The sequence below is a fragment of the Parasteatoda tepidariorum genome, chromosome 8 (assembly GCF_043381705.1).
Source record: "Parasteatoda tepidariorum isolate YZ-2023 chromosome 8, CAS_Ptep_4.0, whole genome shotgun sequence".
NCBI lineage: Eukaryota > Metazoa > Arthropoda > Arachnida > Araneae > Theridiidae > Parasteatoda > Parasteatoda tepidariorum.
This window is the reverse complement of record NC_092211.1, coordinates 81,212,324-81,237,049: the sequence shown is the minus strand read 5'-3', so window position 1 is coordinate 81,237,049 and position 24,726 is coordinate 81,212,324. Positions and strand designations below refer to the sequence as shown.

The 24,726-nt window shown below is 27.7% G+C and overlaps 1 protein-coding gene across 2 annotated transcripts in view; it reads left to right on the top strand.

Moving 5' to 3' along the window:
* LOC107440570 (uncharacterized) overlaps positions 1-24,726 on the top strand; it is a 449,104-nt gene that overhangs the window by 51,459 nt on the left and 372,919 nt on the right. Inside the window, exon 1 of one of the 2 annotated variants that reach the window (XM_043043458.2) lies at positions 3,488-3,901. The exons of the other annotated variant lie outside the window; for it this stretch is intronic. The gene's annotated coding sequence lies outside the window, so the exon portion shown is untranslated. Of the gene's footprint in view, positions 1-3,487; positions 3,902-24,726 lie in introns of those variants that run through there. 2 annotated transcript variants of the gene reach the window in all.

The window sequence follows — 24,726 nt, the reverse complement described above, 5'->3', positions numbered from 1 at the left end:
ATCCAGATTTTGAATCTGCATATTAGTGAATGGGTGAATCAATAAAGAAGGAATATAAGAATCAGTTTATAAATTAATGAAATCTCATAATAGCTGTTTTAAAATCAGAGCAAAGTTTACGTAAATCTTAAAAAATCTCAAGACTATTTTTTAGTATATTTTATTTTATAACCGTCGTTGAACAGCCGACCCAATTTCAAACCCAATCCAGAAGACACGGAAACTCCTGGATCAAGTGTTGGGAGAAATTTTTCTTCGTCGAGGACTTTTTAATGGAACTAACCCGCATTTGTGTTACATTGTGAGGAAGACCACGAGAACATACCACGGTTAGCCAGACGGCAAGGGGACTCTTAACCGTGATCCGTCTACTACTGAGGATAATTCACGTCAGCACTGTGGTCTGTGCAAGCCGGATGTGGAATTCGTATCGACCAGCCATCGCTGGGATTCGAACCCAGTTCACCTCCTATCCTCGCTATCTTGAATTTCAGGTTAAATTTTTGATTGTTTTGTTGCTTTTTTTTTTCTTGATATTTTTCTGTGTGGAACTTTTGATGATATTGTGTTATTAAACAACAAAAAACTTTTCCAAAAAAAAGGTAGAAAATAAAAGAGTCGCATTATTAGATTACTGGAAATTGCGATTGATAATTTTAGTACTTCTATGAAATTTTTCTCAAAAGATTTAAACAATAAAATGATGCGATTTGTGGTTTTGAGTAAGCTATTTAGAACGACAAGTTTCTCAGTTTTCAGATTTTTTTTAAAATTTTAATTTTATTACAGTTTAAGCTGATGAAAACTAGTTTCGGATGATACTGAAAAATTCCCTTTTTAATAAAAACAAAGATGCTTACAAAAATCTATAAACAATCTACCGTATACTATTTAACTGCCTATCAAAAACTGTTGGTTGCCAAATTGTATTGGCATAATTTTGTCTGAAAAAAAATTTATGGAAAATATAAATACGTCATGTTTTACTTCTCAAATTGTAATTAAATAGCAGTCTTATATTAGCTATATATTACAAGTACCAAACGATGCTGCACAGTAAATATTCAACATTCGTTTAGTTGTAAGAATAAATAAGGATTATTAAAAGCGCACTTAGAATTTTCTCCCCACGTCTCCACTTCTTCGATTGTAGAATTTAATCGGAAGAGAAAGGGATTCTTAATTACCTATAGCGTTTTCAAACTTTTTTTTCTAAAAAAAGGAGGTACAAATATTTCATCTAAGGAGTTAGATGTTTTTTTTTTATAACCGTCGTTGAACAGCCGATCCAATTTTGTGAGTTTACGACTACTAATGTCAACTCCGTAGCCTTGTAACTTTGAGCTCAATCCAGAAGACATGGGAACTCCTGGATCGAGTATTGGAAGAAATATGCCTTCGTGGAGGACTTTTTGATGGATCTAACACGCATTTGCGTTACATGGAGAGGAAGACCATGAGACCCTTCCACATTTGGCTTGACGACAAGGGGACTCTAACCCATGATCCGTCTACCACTGAGTATATTTTACGTCAGCACTGTGGTCGGTGAAAGCCGGTTGCGGAATTCGTCTCGACTGGGATTCGAACCCGGTTCGCCGCATTGGAAGGCGAACGCTCTATCCTCTGAGCCAGCGCGGCTGAAGGAGTTAGGTGTTGTTGTTATCGTATGCCATTAAAGCAAAGGGGTGCGCTTCTTCTTGTTTTCCAGTGGCGTCATCTATGGCCAAGAATTTGACTTCTGCCACACTCAAACGTCACAACCCGTTTATAAGGTGGACCCATTCTTACATCCATTCATTCATCCACAGATCAGAATTTTGACCTGAACCAGAGAACGATCCATCTCCAATTCAGCATCCTCAAAGATATGATTCATAATGGTTAGATGAGGAGTTAGATTTATAAGGGAGTTGATGAATAATGGTTAAATTTCTGACGGAAGGCTAGAATCCAGGAAACGACCGATTAAATTTCGTATACTGCTTACAGTCCAAATATATTGGTAGAAAAAAACCCAGTAATTAGCTGATCATGGATTAGAATTTCTTTAACATCAGGGTAACTGTTAAAGGTATCATTCGCCAATTCAATAATTCTTCAAAAAAATCCTCTGTTTGTCCCGATTCTTAATCCCATTTGTCACATTTTTGCTTCGGTTTAGCAATTAAAAGACATACAGATGTAGGTTGGAGTCACTCTATCGCATCGGGGTAACCGTAAAATAATTCATCGAACATTCGCTAATTATTCAAAGATTTATTTCTCAAAAACTATTCTTGCAAAATACATGGCACTAAATATCCGTTTTTTATTTTCTTTCCCGAAAAAAAAAATTCTTGTACATTTATCGTACTGTATGGTCATGATATTTTTAGTAAAAATGCCATAATTCTGGTAAATAAAAAACAAAATATGCGTTAGTAAGCCAGTCATTTGGTAATTTTTCTGTTCACATGATTATGGTTTACCCGAAATTCTGGTTTTCAAAATACTAGTTTTCATAACCTCAGACTTAGTAAAGACTTACCACGTGGATAGAATGAGAATGACCTGTTTTTTTTTCTTCTTCTTTTTTAAATGTACACACTCCACAATTCTTTTTTATATCGAAAATAAATTCCATTGATATTTCACTCTTCCAGAGTAATATTTTCCCAAGTAAATTCAAATTACATTACTGCTTTTAGTTAAAACTATCAGTAAAGGGCGATTTATAGTAAGCCACGGCAATCAAAAACATTTAAAATTTCCGAATTAAAAATAGAGTTGGTAATTTCAAATAATAATTTAAAACTAAGCTCAAAGATTAAACAATTTAACGGAGCACCACAAAAATAACATTCTATTTTTCCTCGGCCATTTGGTATTTAAAAGACAAGCGGGAGGTCATTGATATATCAGACACTCGACTATTTTGATCAAATTTTTCTAAAAAAAATAAATAACCATCAAACTGTGGAACTTAATTTTTTAAACTATAAACATTGTATGTATCATTTAATCTCCTAAACCTTATTTATTTAGCCTGAAAAATCTTAAGTATTTTAAATTAACTTCCTGTGTTGTTTTAAAATAGTTTTCCCTGTGCATAGCTATTTTAGAATATAATTGAGAACTTTTTTTTCTTCGTTAAAACTGTTAAAACATCAACCATTTAAAAAAAAAAAGAAAAACATTTTTACTCAACAATCTAGAGCTAAAAAGAATCATTTGCTTAATATTTTAGAACGAAATTTCAATGCGTAAATGTTTTTTCAACTTTTGTAAAAAAAAAATAACAATAATTCAACTGTTATAAAAATCGTCCGAAACAATCAGCGCGAATGACTTACACTTAACGCGAATTACTTACGCTTGAAAGCAAAATTTTCTTGGATGCCCAAATGAAGAGGATGTTACGGATTTACTGATGCAGACAACACGCTCTCGGATTGGAAGAGGATGAAATCAGTGCCACCTAGTGGGGAAATCCAGAAATCAAGTTCTCTTCGACCATTCAGCAATTCAATCACACTTTCGATTTTTAGAACTTACTTAACAGAGGCTTAGGGAACAGATGACCCTCTATTATAGTGGAAACCGGTTCTTTTAAATTAACTAGAGATAGATTTTGTTTTTATTGCTTAAAAAAAATAAAAGACCCGATTAGGAGTGTAGACCCCCTCCCCCGTGTTCTTCATTCATTACTTACTACGATCTTACGATTTGTAGTTTATTTTGGGTATGGGGCACCTTTTTTTTTTCTTATAGGCATGGATATTTGTGAATTGTTTTACTACATTAGATCTAATTTGTGAATACTTTAGATCTAAATTGTGATTTTGGATAACAGTAAATTTTGAATTTCTGTTTGGAGTGTTTCATCTTGAATATTGCCGCATTGGATTCCTCAAAAAAGGTGAATATATTTCATAGTTCTGTTATTAATTTGTAATTTAAATCATTTAAGATATAAATATTTACCTATAAACGAATTTTATGTTTGTGAATTAATTAGTACATTGTATGAATTATTCGTATTACTTGTTTATTCATTAATAATTATATTTATATCATATAATATAAACTTATATTTGAAACTTTATAATTTCAATATAAAAATAAAATTTTAAATTGCATTTCAACTGTTTCATATTTTTTTTAAATTAATTTTGCTATTCAGTATAATTTAGTGTACAATTTTACAATATTTTACGTTTCACCAAGTAATTTATTTATTTCATACAATTATATTAAAAACAGAATAAATATTAATGGATCATTTATTAATTGCTTGTGAATTCCAAGTTTAAATTTTCCTTTAATTTTTTAAGTCTTAGTCATTTAATGTATTTGATTGATGCCTTTTGAGTTTGAAGTTTTTTTTTCTTATTTATTTTAAAAACTGTTTGATAATTGTGTAAAAATGGTTTTCATTCATTGTAAAACAGATTCATGTTAATTAATATTGTATATCTTCTTCTCTGATTAAAGTATTTTCTTCTGAAAATTTAATTTTTTTAAAAATAGCGGTAGTTATTTTATTGAACATTATATTATTTATATCTATGCTAGAAAATAGTTTAAAATGCTTAAAGTAGAAATTTAAAAATTTTATTTCATTCACCGGCAAAAAAAGGCAAGTTTTGCAAATTAATAATAAAATAATCACAAAATTGTGCGTTTTTATTACTTTTATTAGCGCTTTTCCTCATCTAAAAGGGTTAATTATAAACTGAAAAAATTTAAGTTGCTTAGAGAATGTATTGTAATTCCGTTTTTAACAGGGAATGAGTAAAATTGAATACCTACTCTAGTAATTAACCTCTTGTTTCACATTTTACTAAAATCTTTTTTTAAAAATATTTCCATGGGCATAGTCGGATCTTTAATTAGAGTAACTTATTTCTTTGTTAATAAAAATTCACATAAGATTCTATTGATTTTAATTGTATTTATTCTGAAATCCACTGGTTGAATCCAATTTAAAAACAAATCATGTTTCTTTTGATAACATTTTCCAACGTAGCTCATCTATTCTAATGACGTGTGTATTGTATGGATTTTAATTCTATACTTGAAAAATTCCATTGCCTCTAATCACTCTAATAGAATTCTAGTTTTGCAATGTTCTATTGGTTCTAATCATTTAATGAAAGATTACATTTAAAAAAATTTTTGAGCGGTTCATGTGAAATTTTATTGACCTAATTGAATGACATAAATTTGATCTGAATATATTGAAAAGTTTTCCACTAAGTTATAGCCAATATATCCAAATTTTTATCTTCGAAATTAACTTATCTTGTGTGTATGGCTCCGAATTGAAAAACTAACCATTTGAAATAAATTAATTACACCACTGTGTATAATTGAATGAAATTATTGAAAATATTGATTGGGATTAAAATATTTTTTTATTAAAATTATATTAAAAGAAATTCACCAGAAACTTATTAAGATTATATCTTAAAATTTTTTTGAATAGTTCATGAGAAAATTTATTGACCTAATTGAATGACATGAATTTGATCTAAATATATTGAAAAGTTTTCCACTAAGTCATAGCCTGTTTATCCTAATTTTTATCTTCGAAATTAGCTATTTTATCTTTTGGGTTGGGCACCGAATTAAAAAATTAAGCATTTGAACTAAGCATTTGAAATCTTTTATTCCAAATCAATAATTGTCCAAAAAATATTGGTTTGGATTAAAAGATTTTTTTATTAAAATTATATTGAAAGAAATTCACCAGAAACATATGTAAGATTACATCTTAAAATTTTTTTGAAAAGTTCATGAGAAAATTTATTGACCTAATTGAATGACATGTATTTGATCAAAATGTATTGAAAAGTTTTAAATTAAGTCATAGCCTGCTTATCCTAATTTTTATCTTCGAAATTAATTATTTTATCTTTTGGGTTGGGCACCGAATTGAAAAATTAAACATTTGAAATAAATTAATTACACTACTGTGTACAATTGAATGAAAGTATTGAAAATATTGATTTAGATTAAAAGTTTTTCCATTAAAATTATATTTAAAAATATTTAGCTGAAGCATATGTACTTAAATATGCGAAATAGAATTTCAAAAAAAATCATGTTATCAAAGCGAATAAATGCAAATTTCGTTTAGAAAGATGATAAAATAAAAGAATTTATACATTTTTCTATCTTTCAAATAAATGAACTGTCCAACAAATATAATGGTTTAAAAATTCATTTATTAATGGATATATATTATTTCACAAATATATAATAGTTGCGCCTGAATAAAAGTATTTGGATTTTTTTTCAGATATAGAATCTAAAATTAATGAATATATTTTCCATTAATAAATTATAAACTCCTACGTGAAATATAAATCTTAAATAAATGAAGTTTGATATATGCATAAAACTTTGATTAGAAAGTTCTAATTTTTACAATAGCTGCAGGGAAAAAAAGAATTCTGATAAAATTGCCGTACTGTCTGGTAATGAATGTCCCGAAAAAAACGTATTTCTGGTTAATAGAACCGAAATATTAAACCCCACTCATTTGGTAATTTTTCCTTTCATATGGTAATGTTTCACCAGAAATTCTGGTTTTCAAAATGTTGCTTCTTATTACTAGACATAACATATACTAAATAAATAGAAAACTGAGAAGTAAATTTAACCGAATAAATGATTTTCATGCCATCTTATCATGACAAAAAATTACCAAATTATACCACACTAGGAGGCTTCGCCCCCTGCTCGCTAACGCTCACCATCCCCCGGAACTGCTTTCGCAGTTCATTTCGGATTGCTTCGCAATCGAATGCTCGCTTTGCTCGCTCATTGGATACGTTCATAACGTCTAGCTTTTGTATACTTTTTTGAATACTGAAGTTTCGAAAACTTTTCACTGTAGAAAATTCTAAACCTGTACATTTCAATATTAATTTGAAATTGNTACCAAACATTTTGCAAAAAATAGAAAACTGAGAAGCAAATTTAACCGAATAAATGATTTTCATTCCATCTTATCATGACAAAATTACCAAATTATACCACATTTACAAATTTTACCAGATGAAAGGATAATTTAACCGAATAACTGGTTTTTATATCATCTTATCATGATAAAATTACAAAATTTTACCACATTGACCAATTTTTAACAACTATTAAAAAATATTTCATTATTAATTTTACTAACATCATTCACTTCAGAAATCGAAATCAGCACCAAAATTTACCAAAATCAGCACCAAAATTTGCCAAAATCAGCACTTCGGTATAAATTACCGAGTATATTGGTTCCCCCACAGAGCCCGATTCACGGTAAACACCATTTATTCACTTACTAAAAAAAATAAAAAATTTATCTAAATATTATATATATATATATGTATATATATATATATATATTGGCCCTAAAACTATTTCATTACATAACAACTTTTAGTTAAAAAAATGAAGTGGATATCATAACAATAAGATGGCGCAAGATATCGATCATGAACTACAAATTCTAAGAATAATGTCGCCATACCAAAGAGTATTAGAAGTTAGGAATTTCGTTTTTCACTTACTCGAAAGAGTGGAATATCGATTTATCATAAACTTATGAAGCAAATATTTTTATTTATTTTTAATTGAAAATCAATTTTTATCATGATTATTATACATATCATTTTAATGGTCAACACGATATCCACACAAAAAAATTATAAGGAAAAACTACACGGAAAAAAATTTTCTGGTTAAATTACCATGGCTTATGGTAATCAGAAATATAGTCTTGCTGGTAAGAAAACGTCTATATTTCTGTTAATAAAAATAAAATTTATTCTACTTATAAGCCATTTATTGTTAATTCTTCCGTCAATGTGGTAATGGTTTACCAGAAGTTCTAGTTTTCAATATCACAGTTCTTTTTACCAAACATTTACTAAAAAATACAAAGCTGAAAAAGTAAATTTAACCGAACAAGTGGTTTTTATGCCATGATCTAAACTAATATGAACAATTTCTCGAGTTTTACCACATTTGAATAATTTGACTACATAGTATTGCACGACATTTTATGGTTATTTTAACCTAAATCATTACCAAAGCACTTTGGTTCGGAATTTTTTTGGTGTTCCCACAGTGCAGAAACACGGTATATTTTACCATATTCTGGTAGCTTTGACCATACATTTATGCGATTCAAAGTGCGACAGTTTTAAAATAAAGCTAATGACAGAATGATTATAGCAGCAAATTATTGCTGTGCGTACTTTTTGTGCGATATGAATTCAGTATCAGCTGAAATTGCTTTATATTACTGTACTTATTTTTAATTGCTTAAACAACGCAACTTTTTTAAGAATTACAATCTGATTAACCTTTAAAACATCTGATTTTGCATTTAACACCCTTGTTTTCTAAATTATAGTTCCCAAGAATTAGGAGGTGTGTTGATCTTAGTAATAGGGTTAATCAAAGGTTATAGTAATAGGGATAAATTATAGGGTTAATCATTGAGTATCACTAAGGCAAATAATTTGAATTTTTAATTCTGTAAGTGCAGTTTAATGATTTTAAAATTTCGTCAAAATTTGAAGCATAGCACTTTGAATAAACGGGGTGTTCTGTAATTATTGTCTTTAATACATATTTAAAAATTTGTTTCCAAATTTAAGTAAATAAGACCAAAAATTAGAAAAGGTGAAACTTTGTTACAAAGAAAACATAAGTTGAAAAATAAGTTAAAGATACAGTTCTAAAATTATTTATATCTAATCATTATTTAATAGTTATTTCTTAGAACCTGTAAAACGGGAAGAACAAGGAGATACTTTTAAAAATAAATGGATTACTTATTGGATTTTAAAAATTAATTTACAAATAAATAAAAATTGCTTTTTAAAAATTATGTTTTCAAAAAATTTAAAAGCATATAAAATTTTTTAAACACTCTAGTTATATTTAAAACAAAAAAAGACTCTTTATTTCCAAAAAAATTGTGAATAATAACTTGACTATGCATATTACATTAGTTGTAATTATACGAGAGCAATTAATCATTTTTAAAGTTTTCATTTAATAAGAAGTTGGAAAGTACTAATTAAATATTTGCTTAGTCATTCGGCTTGTTGTGAATGTTAAAAGAACGTAGGTTTCAAAAAGCAAAATAACAAAAATAGAATACGCCTCATCCGTAGAATATGTTAATATAATTACATTTTATTTGAAAAAGAAATTAATTACTGTCCCTGTCTAATGATTTCTAGGCCTTATTTACTATGGAAAATTGTTTTTAGGAACATTTTTTCGATTCAACTACCATTTTATTCATGAAAGAAGACATCAATATGAGTCTTCAAATTTTTTTTTTCAATCTGAAAAATGAATCGTATTTAGTTTATTTATTTATTTATTTTTAATTTTCTGTAAAGATGTAAACAGTGTTTCATTTCTTAAAGAAAAAATATAATTGCTTTGTGACAACGACATCATAATTTTCTAGTACGTTCGTAAAAGTAGTTCATGGTTAAATCAGCACTTAGATCAAATCTGAACATAAAACAATCCACATTTCATTTGATATTACTTTAATTTTCTTCAAAACGTCATAAGGTTAAAATAAAAATCATCAAATAATTACTATATAATACATAGAGTCATTAAACTTTGGTACAAATTTAATTCATTGAGAGAAAATTTAATTTTTTGAAAAACACTTTAATTTTGTGAAGATTTGGACTTGCTACAATGGTCAAAAAAAATCAAGAGGCTATGTACTCAAATAGTAGAAGCTACTATGCTCAAAAAATACAAAACTTTTATGCCATTTTCAAATAGTAGAAGACTATTTGAATGTGTTAGTTTTTGTTCTCAGATAATGCATTTTTCAAAGTTTTTTCCTTAACAACATTGATAATTTTACATAAAATTTAGAATTTCTTACGTTTATAAGCATCTATAATTTTTAAAAAAATGTTTGAATAAGAAATTGCCTTAGTTTATTAGACAAGCTATACTGAGAAAAAAGCATGGTTTAATAATTTTTACCTGAATACGGTAAAGTTTATCGCGCTTCTGGCTGTTCGTGAACTGTTGTTCTGGCTCGGTAATTGTTACTAAAGAGCTCTGGTAATGGCTTTATTTTTATATTTTTAGGACTTGATTCCTTATAATTTGATGTCAAAAAACTCTTCGACTCTTAACTCGACTTGAACAAAAATTATTTGATTTACATCAAATTAAATCAAGTTGTATTATACTTTCGATTATATTATTGCCACCTTAAAATCCTGTTAGGTTTATTTTAACTTCTAATTTTTTTTATTACATTATGTCCACTTGGAGGGTATAGCCTGCGTGAATGCCCGAAGAGTCATACTAATTTTTCTTTGGGTCATTGTCTAAATAAAGAGAAACAACACAGTTGTTATACTAAAGTCTATGGGAGATTGCCCATAGACAATTCGTGGCTAAGACGGGTTCTTGGCGTGAGAGAACAAGACGCTAAAAACCTTCGATGCCTTGCATACGAATGAGGTAGCCAATTTGTCTGGAATAAGGCCACATAATTAATGTCATATTCTCACATATTACAATGATGCATCTTCACATACAATTGTCTGTAGGATTGTGATTAGATGCCTGGGAGGTATTTTTTTTCCATCCAAGTACCCGTTAGGAACGTTTTTAATTGTGGTATGTAATTTGGTCGAGTCTTCAACACATTATAATTTAAACTTAATAAACTTCTACGATAAATATGAATCGCTTATGGAGTTGTGAATAGTTATGATTAAATGTCATTGCAGAAAGAATAAAATTCACCACTAAAGCAAAAATTTTGGAAAACACCGTGAATCTTAATTGTTTTAACTGAGAATTTTGAAAGGATTTTGACTTTCCTATAAAACTTTTCCATTTTTATAGGAACAAAATAAGATAATTGCATAATAAAATATAACATAATAAAATATAACATAATAAAATATAACATAATAAAATATAAATTCTGATATACAGTAATTTTTACAGTCATAATTCATTGAATCACTCTAATCCTAATAAAATCACCGTGATTCCTAGTAAAATCACTGAATTACTCTAATTAAATAAGTATTACTGTAAAAATTACGGTATAAATATTTAACATTAAATATAGATTTTACGGATCATGCATTTAAAGTGCCGGTGCTTTATATCGTAATTTGATCCAGATTTTTTTTATAGTGTAGTTTCTCGTTCAAGTACCTGTTATGAAATGTTGTTAATTGCAGTGTGTAATTCTGTCAATTTTTCAACTTACGTCTGTGTAAATTATCAAATTGTGAATATATGTGCATAATTCTGTGAAATAAAATAGTTATTTTTGGAAACAATTGTGACAAATATCATAAATTTCAAATGATTTATCTATCGATTTAAAAAACAAACTAAATTTTTGTAATCATCAAGTTTAACTGTATAGGTAACGTAATTCAAAATGCCCCATTAAGATTTAATCTTTTCTCTGTATTGATTTTTCTAGACAATATGTCTTTTACTGGCAATGCGTGGGTTTTTTGTCAATTTTTATGAATATTTGTTAATTTTGACTTCTTACGCAGTCTCTTTAATCCTTTACGTATCTTTAATCCTTTACGTAAATCTTTTTTTTTAAGCGGGACAATTTTTAATAAGTGGGCTTTGATAAAAATTAAGTAAGAATTCGTTACTTAACAATTATCATAATAATAAAAAAATACAATACTTTCATGCATTTTCTTTATATCTTATTTTATAACCAGCGTTGTGTTGAACAGCTGTTCCAATTCTAAGCTCTTCCACTATAATTGTAATTCCAACCCAGAAGAGTAGGAAACTCCTGGATCAAGCATTGGAAAAAACTAACCTTCGTGTAAGACTTTGGTTTAACTTATCCGCATTTGCATTACACAGAGAAGAAAACCACGAAACCTGCCACGAAACAAAGCCTGGCGTCAAAAGAATTTTAACTCATGGTCGGATTACCACTGAGGATATTTTACGTCAGCATTGTGATTGGTGACGAGGCGAAAGAATATTTTTTGTATCAACCATCCACTGCTGGGATTCGAACCTGGGCCTCCTCATCGGGAGGCGAATGCTCTATCATCTAAGCCGCAAAGACTTTAAATGTCAAGAAAAATGGAGCTGTTTAGTAAATTGGATACTATTGAAAATTGGATCTATGTAAACGAGTCAAAACATCATAATTTCGAAAAGTATATGATGATTTTATAATTTATGTTTCCATTTTGAAACTAATTAAAAAATTTCGTCCTTTCATTAATTTAATATTTAAAAAATACAATTATAACTTTTGCGCTGTTCTTAATTTTCCTGAACCAATCTGTCATCTGTCAATCGACGTTGACAAACAAATTAAATAATATTTCCAAAAAATGAAATTAATTCATTTTCAGGAAAATCTAATAAATGAAATTAAACAAGTGAAGTAAAACAGAATGATGAACAGTGATTCTACGACATCGAATGTTTGATATCGAATATTTTAAAATTTTCTCGAAATTATGATGAATTAAAACGAACGTGAAAATCTGTTTAGGCAAATAATTTCATTTTTGAAATTTTTCATCTGGCGCTCTTTAATCGCAAACTGAAAATTTTCTAATAAATAATTATAGCTCTTTCCAAAATATATCGTGTTGTATTTATTTTACAATGCTTTAAATTATGTTGCTTTCGATATTTTGGAATTAAGTATGGATACTCTGAAAAACTATTAAAATAATTTTTTTCTCATTTTTTATTAATAATTATTACCAATTATTATAATAAATTATTATATGATTAATTATTATTAATTTTTATTAATTAAAGTATTATCTATATTATATTTATTATTATAATTGTTATATTGTTAACTTTTTCGTACACGCAATAATAATTTTTTCTAGCGCAATATTTTAATCATTATTATTTCAGTTGGTTTTCTTCATTTTTCTCGTTTTAACTAATGCACATCATTTGTATTGTCTTGTTTGCGTAAAGATCAATTAAATTAATTCGAGTCATTGTGCACATTTCTTTGTCTAGAATTTAGGATGTTGTCTGCATTATCGTAATGGATTCAGCAAATGCTCTTGTTAATTTTTTATGAACATAATTCATAACTATTCATGCGTATTCCATTAAGCAATTAATTTGAGTCTTTTTTTTAGCGATGCTCTAGATACTGCTATTATGTTTTTCCCTAAACAAACATTATCTCTTGTAATGTTAATTTACGAAAGAAGTAATGTATAAACAGAGTTGATTCCGAGATGTTTCGTTCTGGATCCTTGCATTTAAAAATAATTTAATATTCTTTTCTCATTATACGTTTTTTTTACATTATTTCATGTCCAATGCACAAAATTAAATAAAATCCAATTTAAAAGAGGTTTTGTAATTCGATTTCTAAGGAATTATTCGACAGATTTTGCTCACGTTTTGTATTTTGCCATGTAAAATTATATTCTCTAAAATGTAGGATATTGTATACCTGAAAGTTTATATTTTGACTAATATTAAATTAAATAATAAAAATAAAAAATGTTCATTAAAAGTTAGTTCTTGCTTGGAATTATCTTTGGATAAACGAATTTTATGATTGTGTGAAAAAATGTTTCAATTTGATTAAAACATTTTTTAACTACACAAAAACAAAATTAACGTGAAACGGTCAACACTTTGGACCGCTCCCCTAACCACATTATTGGGACCCAATTTTAGGGGTCAGAAGTTCGAATACGTCGAAAAAAAAAAGCTATGTTCATTCGGGGCCGTTCAAAAAGTACGTACATCCCGAAGGGGGGGGGAGGGGATTTGCTATTTTGTATGGTTTCGTACGATGGGGAGGGGGGAGGTATTATACAAAGTACGTACATTATAATTATACACTAAAGATAAAGTTGGGTGTTATTGTTTAAATAATTTAAATGAATAAATTATTTTAAATAAATATTTAATTTTATTTAAAACATAATTATTTTAATTTTTATGAAAAAGGGGGTAGACTAATAAAATGTACGTACTCTAAGCGGGGGGTAAGACCTTATGTACGAAGGGGGGAGGGGTTAAAATTTCTCCATTTTTGTGTACGTACTTTTTGAACGGCCCCTTCAGAGAAAGTATACTTTGTTTCTGATTTTATAACCGAAAACATCGTCTGTATTAACTAGTATATTTAAGATCACCCCTTAGAATTATCAAGATTGACTCCTAGAATGTGAAGATCCGATCATTAAATCAAAAATTATTTAGGGTGGTTCGTTTATTTTTATTATTTTTTGCGCACTATACATTGGATTATATACATTATTTTACTCATTACATTTTTAATATTTTTTTCGCATGACACGATTCCAGGGTTTTGGAGTCAAAGACTCTTCCGTCTCCGATTAGTTAAAAGTTGGGTGTAATACATTAAAAAAAGTCTTTAATTTAAGGAAAATTATTTATACAACCGTTTATAATAATATGAACTTAATGTTACTGGAGTGAATGTTATGATTATGCTTTAAATTCTAACTTACAAAAATTGAAATTATTATTAAGGAAGTTACAACTGGTTTTGTGCATATTCACTAAAAGTTCTCCTGTACATTGAGAGAAAGGTATGGTCAAAACTATCAGAATATTGTCAAATTTACAGTATTTCTGGCTCTATTGGAATACCAGGAAACTCGGTAATTTTTACTATGGTAATTATTTTGGTAAAATAAACAATAACATATGGTTTTAGAGTATGTCATAATATTTGGTAATTTTATTATGGTACCTTAGAACATGGCATAAAAACAATTTATTCGGTTTATTTTTACTTTCCAGTTTTGAATTTTTTACTGAAAGTGTGGTTATAAGAACTGTAATTTGAAAAACCAGAATTTCCGGGAAACCGTCACCACAACGGAAAAATTACCAAAAGAATGAATTAATACCGTATATTGTGGTTTTATTAACTGGAATTATGCTTTTTTTCTTTCTTAACCAGAAATGTCATCACCGCAGAGTAAAACAAAAAAATTCCGAATCAAATTACGGTAAAAATTACTAGCTCCAATGTCTGCCAAAATGTAGTAAGTGTGTTAAATAAAATTAAACAGTAATTGTTTTAAGATAGTTACTTTTTCTACACCATGTAAAAGTTTTTATTGCTGTATATTCCCAGGGGTCTGTCCAGACATTTTGTAAAAGGTCCGGTTTTTGGAAAATTGTGAAAAAAATACTCACATTCTTTCAACTAGAGTCCTGCTTTTATGAATTTGTGCAAATAGAGTCCGGTTATTACCGAAAACTTTTTCAAGGTTTTAAATTATAAATAGATACAAGATTATGCTCAGCACTGTAAAATTATAATTAAAATAGTTAAATTTTCAAAAATAAACAGCAATTGCTGCTTTTAAATTACAGGTGTAACGTGCAAATATTTGGTATTTAGCCTATACTGCTGAACGCAGAATATTCATTTCGAACGAATAATGGAAGAATCGTCTGCCGTAGACAGAACTTAATTCGTTTACATCCATCTTTCTTGTTTTCTGCCCAGGGAAGGGTTTATTCAATTAACAAAACAATAATGAAGACTAACAAATTTGTGAAGGGTCCGATTAAAAGAAAAATGATTTTGTGAAGGGTCCGTTTTTATGTTAAAATATTTTGTGTAGGGTTCATTTTTATGAAAATATATTTTGTGAAGGGTCCGTTAACGTAGCCAAATTTCTTCTAAACAGACCCCTGATTCCTACATAATATTCATGCTGAAAACAATCGTGCTAATAATAATTAAAACACTTTTCTTAAAAAGTGAATAAAAGAATACAATTTAGATTCGGGGCAAATGAAGGTAACTTACGTCATCTAAAATGCATTAATATTTTTAGAGCATAATATGCTGTGAAAAAAAATATTGTCGAAACTTCCAAAATCTTATAAAATATAACGAAGTTCTGACTGTGAGGGAACACCAAAAATCTCAGTGATCTTTATCGAAGTGCTTACAATGATTTTGGTAAAATTAACAATAAAATAATGTTTTATAACGTGTGGTAAAATTTTATCATGATATCTTAGAGCATAGCAAAAAAGAACATTTACAAGGTTTACTTTTTAATTACGTTTGTTTCACTAAAGGTGTGGTAATAAAGACGATAATGTTTAAACGCAGAATTTCCGGTAAAGTATTACCGTATGAGCAGAAAAATTACCAAATGAATGGTTTAAGTTCTCCGTACATTTTTGCTTTACTAACCAGAATTATGTTTTGTTTTTGTTTCTTTTTTTTTTACTAGAAATCGTATAACCGTACAGTACGGTAATTAAACCGGAATTTTTTCTCTCTGTAATAAAACCAATATATATATATAAATGAGTGAGCGTGTTATATATTGCTTTTATTTATTAAAATAATTTTGCACAGCTATATTTTATGAAAATGCATTTTTTTAAATTTATTTCTCTTATTATGTCATACATAATACAAAATGCAATTTTAAATAAAACAGATTTAATTCTAATAAAATGTAATTTTAAGTAAAACAGATTTAATTCTAATAAAAAACAATTTGAAATTAATACTTAGTCGTAATATTAATATTAGGAGTCGTAAGAAACTGTATTAGAGTTTTAGTTGGTGACGAATTATTAGTAAAGCCTCAGTTAAAGGTGAGCATATAAACTACTGAATTTTAGTACGCAACAGAAAAACGAAGTTTTGTTCTTGTAAATTTAATACTGCTAATCAGCCTTTATAGAATTTTCAAATACACTGTGAAAATTCAGATCAAATTACGATTTAAAAAAAGTACTGGCTGAATGGGTGCAGCATCCAAAAAATCCCTTTAACTGTAAATTTCATTTTATCGGAACCGAAACTTTTACAGTAATATTTATTCACTTCCGTTGGTTCTTCTAATGATCTGATTAAAATAAAGTACTTGAACCAATTAAAATAAACATTTAAAGTTTATCGTACTTCATCCTTTAAAGATACACTCTATTTCTTACGTTATATGGTGCTCTTGTTATTATAAACCTTGACTGAAAATAATTCCGCATTAAATTGCGGTGAAAAGTACTGACACTCAAAGTGCAGCATCCGTAAAATCCATTTCATCGTAAAATTCATATTTACCGTAAAATTTATACCGTAATTTTTGGAGTAATAATTATTTCATTTTAATGATTCAATGATTTCACAGTAAGAATATCACTGAATGATATGGCTGTAAGAATTACGGTATATCATATTTTAAGTATCGCAAAGTTTTTTCTAAAAAATGGATTTTAAGGCAAAAAGTACTGACACCCTGAATTCATTTTTACCGTAAAATTTATACAGTTATTTTTGGAGCAATATTTATTTAATTTTAGTGATTCAATGATTTCACAGTAAGTGTTACTGTAAGAATTACGGTACATCAGATTTTTAGTATCGTAAAATTTTTTGTAAAAAATGGATTTTACGGGCAGAAAGTACAGACACCCTGAATGCCGGTACTTTTTACCGTAATTTCTATACAGTGTAAGATTCTTATTTAATTACGTTCATTAGTTTTATTTTTGGGGATCATAAAATCTCGATCAGCTTAATAATTATTTGGCACATAAAATTAAGATAAAAAAAGGTGTGTCTATTTTTTTTGAGAAAAACAATACTTGATCGACAGATGAACAAAAAATTGTCACAAAGGCGGAAAACGGTAATTATTCTTATCCAGCTCATCTCACCTGCTCTCATTGTTCAAACGATGCATTCAGCACTGAATTCAACTATCAAAAATAAAACAAAAAATTGTCCTGGCATTGTTTTATTGAAGAAGTAGACACTTCTTCTCCCACTTTCACACGCAAATTAAAGTGCGTGAAAGTAACAACACTGAACCCGTGGCACAATTGTCGCACCGTGCCATGCAATTAGAAGTAGAAAAATGTACGTGTTATTAAGTTATTGACATTGTGATAGCAATCGTTTCGGCTTAAGAGGATTATTTATTGAATAGGAAGATAGATGTAATTAGAGCTGTAATTGATAGTTTTAAAGAAAGATTATGTAACAGATTTCTTTGAAATATCGACAGATGTAGTTAACAATGCCACATATAACGAAATAATTATTCATTTTTTTACAAGTGGAAAACTTCGGATACATTACGCTCATCAAAAACCCTTTTGATTATAAACGTTACAATGCTTAGTATGTAAAAGAATGAAAGTTTAACGACCATGATGAAAGGATACTTAGTCTCTTTTGTGCTTTAAGTGCAGATTACGTGTTTTTTTCTCGTTCTAATTATTAGATGTAAACTCAACTTATTTCATTCTATTATTTGACTTCTATGGGATTTTTTTTCTTTTCGTAATATATTTAAGTATCAAAACTTTTAGAAGCTGCAAAGTGAAATACTTTCTGGTAAAATTACCAAACTGTATGGTAAAGACATTTATGGTAAAAAAAAAGCATAATTCTGGAAAAACTAAAATATACGGTATACATGATAACGGTTTCCGTTCATATGGTAACGGCGTAGGGGAAATACTGGCTTTAAAAACTGTAAGTTCTCTCTACCACACATTTGGTAAAACTTTTTTTTATTCTGATATTTGACCTCTATGGGATTTTTTTTCTTTCAATGATGTATTTAAATATCAAAACTTTTAGACCCTACGTGGAAAAAGACTTTCTGGTAAAATGACCTCATTGAACGGTAAAGACATTTATGGTAAAAAAAAACAAATATAATTCTGGTAATAGAACCAAATATACGGTCTTTAAACCATTCTCAAGATTACGGTTTTCGTTCATATGGCAGCAGTTTTACGTAACTGGTTTTATAAACTATAGCTCTCATTACCACACCTATAGTAAAAAATACAATTTTGAAAAATATATTTAACCGTATAAAGGGTTTATAATTCTATGCTCTAAAGTATGATGTTAAATTTTCAAAATTTTAATTTTCAACTCAAATAAATATAGCTTTTTCAATATTATGACTAATAATATAAATTCATTAAAAATAATTTCTCATAAGCACTAATATCAATTCCACTCATCAAGCATAATAATTTTCCTAAGACAAATAAATGAATTCTTTTTAAAACTTTGTAGAATTCGTTTAAATTTAAGAAAAAAATTTTAAACTAATTACTAATTACGTTTCTTAGTGTTTTTTCGTATCTTTACATCCTGTAGGAATTGCTTAAATTTATTTAAAAAACAAATATTAAACTAGCTACTAAGTTGCGTTTTTTCCAACGCCCATTCGGATTATTACATCTTCTAAGAATTGTTTAAATTATTTTAAGAAACAAATTTTAAACTAACTACTTAGTTACGTTTTTCTTTTCAACGTCCATTCATATCTTTGCAACATTATGTTTCAGCCTACGCATTACATTTGCCTTGAATTAAGACATGACACATACGAGTTGATACGAGAATTGACAATGTCAAGTATAAATTACGAGCTTTAATCAAGGAAAAGTAGCATCAGGTCTGGTCAATGAATAATTCAATCAATGATTATTTAATTATTCATTTATTCATATTCACGTGAAAGAAGAAAAAAAACTTACCTTATTGTCAAGTTTTTTTTCTTCATGTTATCGATTTCTTTTGTGCTCAGTTGATAGAGTTTAATAGTAGCTAAGGCATATTAAATATGATTTCCATATAATTTAATTTTATCAGTGCTTAATTTTTAATTAAATGCGAGAAAAATCTCTGAAACTGAATCTTTACTGAAAGCTTAAGAAAATATAGGTATTAATATTTTAATATGTAAACCTACGTGGACCTAACGTGACATATACTTCACGTGAATTACGACAATTCAACGAGAATTGAAACAGACCTATTTTCTCTTCAAGCAAATGTTTTTTATTATTTTCAAAAATCAAGTAGTAGCTAACAGAAGAAAATGCTCATTTATTTTTAAAAAAAACCGCTTTCTTAATAGAAGCTTTTTACACGTATATTAAAAATTCAGCTCTTAATAACGAAAAACTATTCAGAAAATAAGTCTTTATGACAGGACTTCTCAAATAGAGTGAAAAAAAATTTAATTACAACTCTAAGATAAATAAAAAATAAAATAATATTTAAGTCAAAATATAAAATATTAAATTGAATTAAAATAAGAATGCTGCTTATAAGTTCTTTGTGTAAAAAAATCTAGCTTTAATGTTAAAGTTAATTTAAAATGATGTTATGTTAATGTAAAAAATCTAACTTAATGTTATTGCATTTTAGTACACAAAGCTATTCTCTATGCATAAATATAAATATTACCGTAAAAGTGAAATAATGAGATTCGTCAGAAAAAAGGCACAAATAAGAAAAATTTTCATAAATTTACAGAATAGAATTTCAAATTAAAACACTTTTTTGGTATCAGTAAATTTTTGATATTATAAAAGTGTTTAATTTATAAATGGAACATTTTTTATTAATAATCATTCAATATGAAAAAGGAAAATAAATATGAATGTTAGGAGTGTCTTGTGAACTGTTAAAAATAACCTTTAAAGGTAGTATCCTTTTTAACCCATTTACGTAAATGAGGCACCGCTTTCCTTTATATATGGGTGATTCTCACGAAACATGACAATTCGGACCACCAAAAAATTTCTTCAAATTTAAAGTCTTCAAAATAATCTAAAATTTTTTTTCTATACCTCTTTAGCTGCACTTATTAATATCTTATAGACAGCAGTGTAGTTTATTGACATTTGCTCGAGAAAAAGAAATAAAATAGAAATTCACCAAATCTTGAATGCCACGAAAATGACATATTACCTTAGAAGTTTAAAAAAACAGTTATTTTAAGTTAATAGTAAGTAACTCAACTGAAGCCTTTATGTTAGATAAACCATAAATTGCTTAAATTAATTCTTTTTGTCCACTGTAGAAAGAAACAAAAAACTTTTTGTTGCTGATATGTACAGAATAAAATTGTGCATAATAATCAATCATTAAATAATTAAATAATGTTGATTACATCCAAGCATATTACAATCATACATAAACTTGGTATTAGGATAATATTTGCTTTCCCTCTTTACAGTATTAGCAGTTAAAAAGAATTTCTGGAAACATTTCAATGTCCTGGCATTCATAAGCTAGGAAAATGACAGCCAGGATAATGACAAATTCGCCATTTTATAGCATATAACTTTACTTTAATTTAATATTTTGGCCGAAGACGTTTATATTCTGCAGAAAACAACAGTATTTCTTAAAATAACTCAGATAAATCTATGTAGTTTTTGTTATTAATGATTTCAAGAAGCCAGGAAAATGACAGCATAAAAACCTACTCACCTTGAAAAATTTTTTGAAATAGATTTTGAGCCAGAAAATTGGTTCTTTATTCATGCAACAAGACATGTTCAGATAGGAGGGTATCTAATCAATCTATTAACATAAGATATTGATTCCTGGCGCTATCTATTTTGGTTATAAATCACTAAATAAAAGTAGCCAGGAAAATGACAGATTTTCATGGGACAAACAAATTATTGACAGAAAAAATTATTTTAAACGAAGTTTTAGTAAACAATACCCTCTGCGTATATTCTAGAAATGCTTACATAGGATAAGATAAAAAAAATTAGATTTTGAAAAATGTATGGGAAGTTTTGAAGCTAGTTATTATTGGAAATATTGTTTGGGACATGCCAGGAAAATGACATTTTGATATTCAATTAAATTTTTTAAGTATACAAAACAGTCAATGCTAGTGCAAAGTCATTTTAAAATGCTAACAACAATGCTATTTATTAATTTTCTTTAAAAAAAGTTCTTTTAGTATTATAGTATTAGATCTTGGAGCAAGGGACAAGGGAATCGTCATGTTTCGTGACAATCACCCATATATTTCTTTCCTGGTGCTCTAATTGCAAGTAAAAATATATTTTCTTATTTTTGAATTATAGAAAACAATCTAATAGTTACTAAAAAAATCTGTTAGATTATCGGAATTATGTTTATACTAAAATATAAAATCTAAATTGTTAGAATTTCTTTCTCATTCAAATAGAAAAATTTATCAATAATTGATTTTGCAAATTAAAGAAATTTTAATAATGAATAACTGTTTCTCTCTTTGATATAACTGAAAATTTGAAAAAATACTGTTAGGAAGTGAGCTGTGTTTGGAAAAACGCAGGAAAAGACACAGGTGTTACATGCTGTATATCACATATTTAAATGATAAATATAATATTTTTCACTTATTTTGAACAAAATTAATATAGATAATGAAGAATTGAAAAATATGTTTAATAAAAATTCTGAATCAAAGGGATAAAAAGAAAATTTTATGACTTTTAAACACATGAATTCGGACTGACATTTCTAATGTATTATATCCACTAAAACTTATTTGTAACAAAATCAACAAAATATGTATTTTTATTTAACAATTTATTTTAAATTGTATATTATTATCGTGTTTGACGACCAGAAAATAGTGAAAAAAAAATTTTTTTGACTCAACATGCATGTTACATCTTTTACAAGCACCATAACTATATGTCAATAACAATAAATAAAATCTAGAATTATCTCTGATATATGTTATCAGTTTTATTAAGCATTTTAATGACCTATAGATAAGATACATTAAATTCTAGAATTTTTAATCAAAACCCTGAAGCAATATATCGACATACATATTGAGACGTCACACTCCAATAAATGTTAATTATTTTTGTTTCTTTTCTACTTTTGTTTGTTATGTAAAAAACGAAATAAAATATTTTCACTCGTACTTTGTCTACATGCAAACATAGTTGTAATTGGCAAAACTAAACAGCGTAAAAAAATTATAGTGTTAAAAAAATTACAGTATTTTATTAATTTTTATGACATTTCCAAGGTTCGAAAATTGAAATTGAGTTATTTTCAATTCCATTACAATTCCATTACGCAAATACTTTCTACGTAAAAATTTTTTTTTCTTACTTATTCACTATTTTTCATTATTTAATTTTAAAATGATCGGAAATAAAAATGATTGGTGAAACAATTCCTATAAAATTAAAACTTTAATTCACATCTTTTTTTTAATCTTCTTTTTGAAAACCTTTCTACCAATCCCGTTCAAATTTTAAATTTTGTTATTCAAAATTACGTTTTTTTTTTAAAAAGGGACAACGCGTTTCGCATAGTTCCAACAATTTATGACAGTTCTTAAATTATATAATAACACAATCAAATTAATAATCCAAAAAATTTAAATTTTGCATACAATTATCTTTGGGGAAACTATATGAAATTGTTTATTAGTAGCACAAACTTTCGATCATTCTTCGGACTAAACCTTCGGGTAGTTTTTTCTACATTATAACTGTAACACCTCTATATTCTGAAGGATAAGAATCTTGATCTGTCAAAAAAAAAAGGTATGTTTATTCGAAGAATGTACGCTTTTGTGTAACATTTCTTTTCTTAAAATATCGTCTATAGCAGCCGTTTTCCAAAAGGTGATCCGTGGAGCCCAGGGATACCGTAAGTTAGGAATCTCTTTTTTTAAAAACCCAAAAATGATTTTTGAAATCTGTAATAGTTTTGTATTCGAATTAATAAACGATTATTTATTAGTTTAACGACTATTTATAAAACTATTTAAATAAAATTTAAAAAAAAAAAAATAACAAATTTAAAAAAAAAAAATTTTTTCCTTAAAAATGTATTAAATTACTAAAAGGTTATTCATTTACAAAAGATTGCATCAATATCCCTCATCAAACTTTAAAATTCAAAATAAAATTTTAAAAAATTCCTGAATAAAGAATTATATTTTAGCTATAACCAACATCAAAGTTTATAATAGTTCTTTTTCCAAAAACCACAATTCAGCTAATTTTATTGAATTTGATATTAGTATACGCCAGGAAACTACTAACATGCAAATACTTGCCTATTTGATATAACCACTGCAAAATATAAAACATAAATATTGATGAAACAATTAAAAAAGTCGTTTTTTACTCTAATGTTTTTAAATAATTTTTGTAGTTTCTGTAATGGTTAGTATGTTTTCACGTGCTGATGAACTCAGAAAAAATTCGATCGCTTGGGGTTCCGTAGCTGAAAAAAATTGGGAACCGCTGGTCTATAGAAATTTCTTAGCATATTTAGGGCAGGTCTCTAATGCTTTTAATATTGCGTCGTACTTGAGATAATTAGAGCTAAATTCATACAGGTATTCCGTTTTTTTTTTTTTTTTTAAATTTGAGCACTGTACATGAGCATTACTTTCTCTCTCTCGCTTGGACCACTTGCACTTTCTAAAATTTTATTATTCCAGTTATTAATTCATGTTTACAATGTCGAGACAGTCGGTCGGAAGTGTTTACTGTAAATAACTACGCCTTTCATTTTGACTTTGACAGAAAATGTCAATCATTGCAATCCTCTGTAGGCGTCCGCATGACCCAAATACATTTCCTATTAAAAAGTGACCTTCTCACCCTCTAGAAAGCCTTTTTTTTCTAATTTAGAGAAAATAAAAGATGTGTTATTTTTGGAAAGAGTAAATGAGACTCATTTTAAAAAATTAGTGCTTACACACTTAAACTTATTTTGATTTGGTAAATTTTTTTTATTTCAGTTCTTTGATAATTCTTCATACAACTAAATTTTTTTTTTGAAAAGTTTAATTCTTTTTCCTAAAACAAATGGAATTAAAAAATATAGTAAATTTTTACGTACGTATATATATATATATA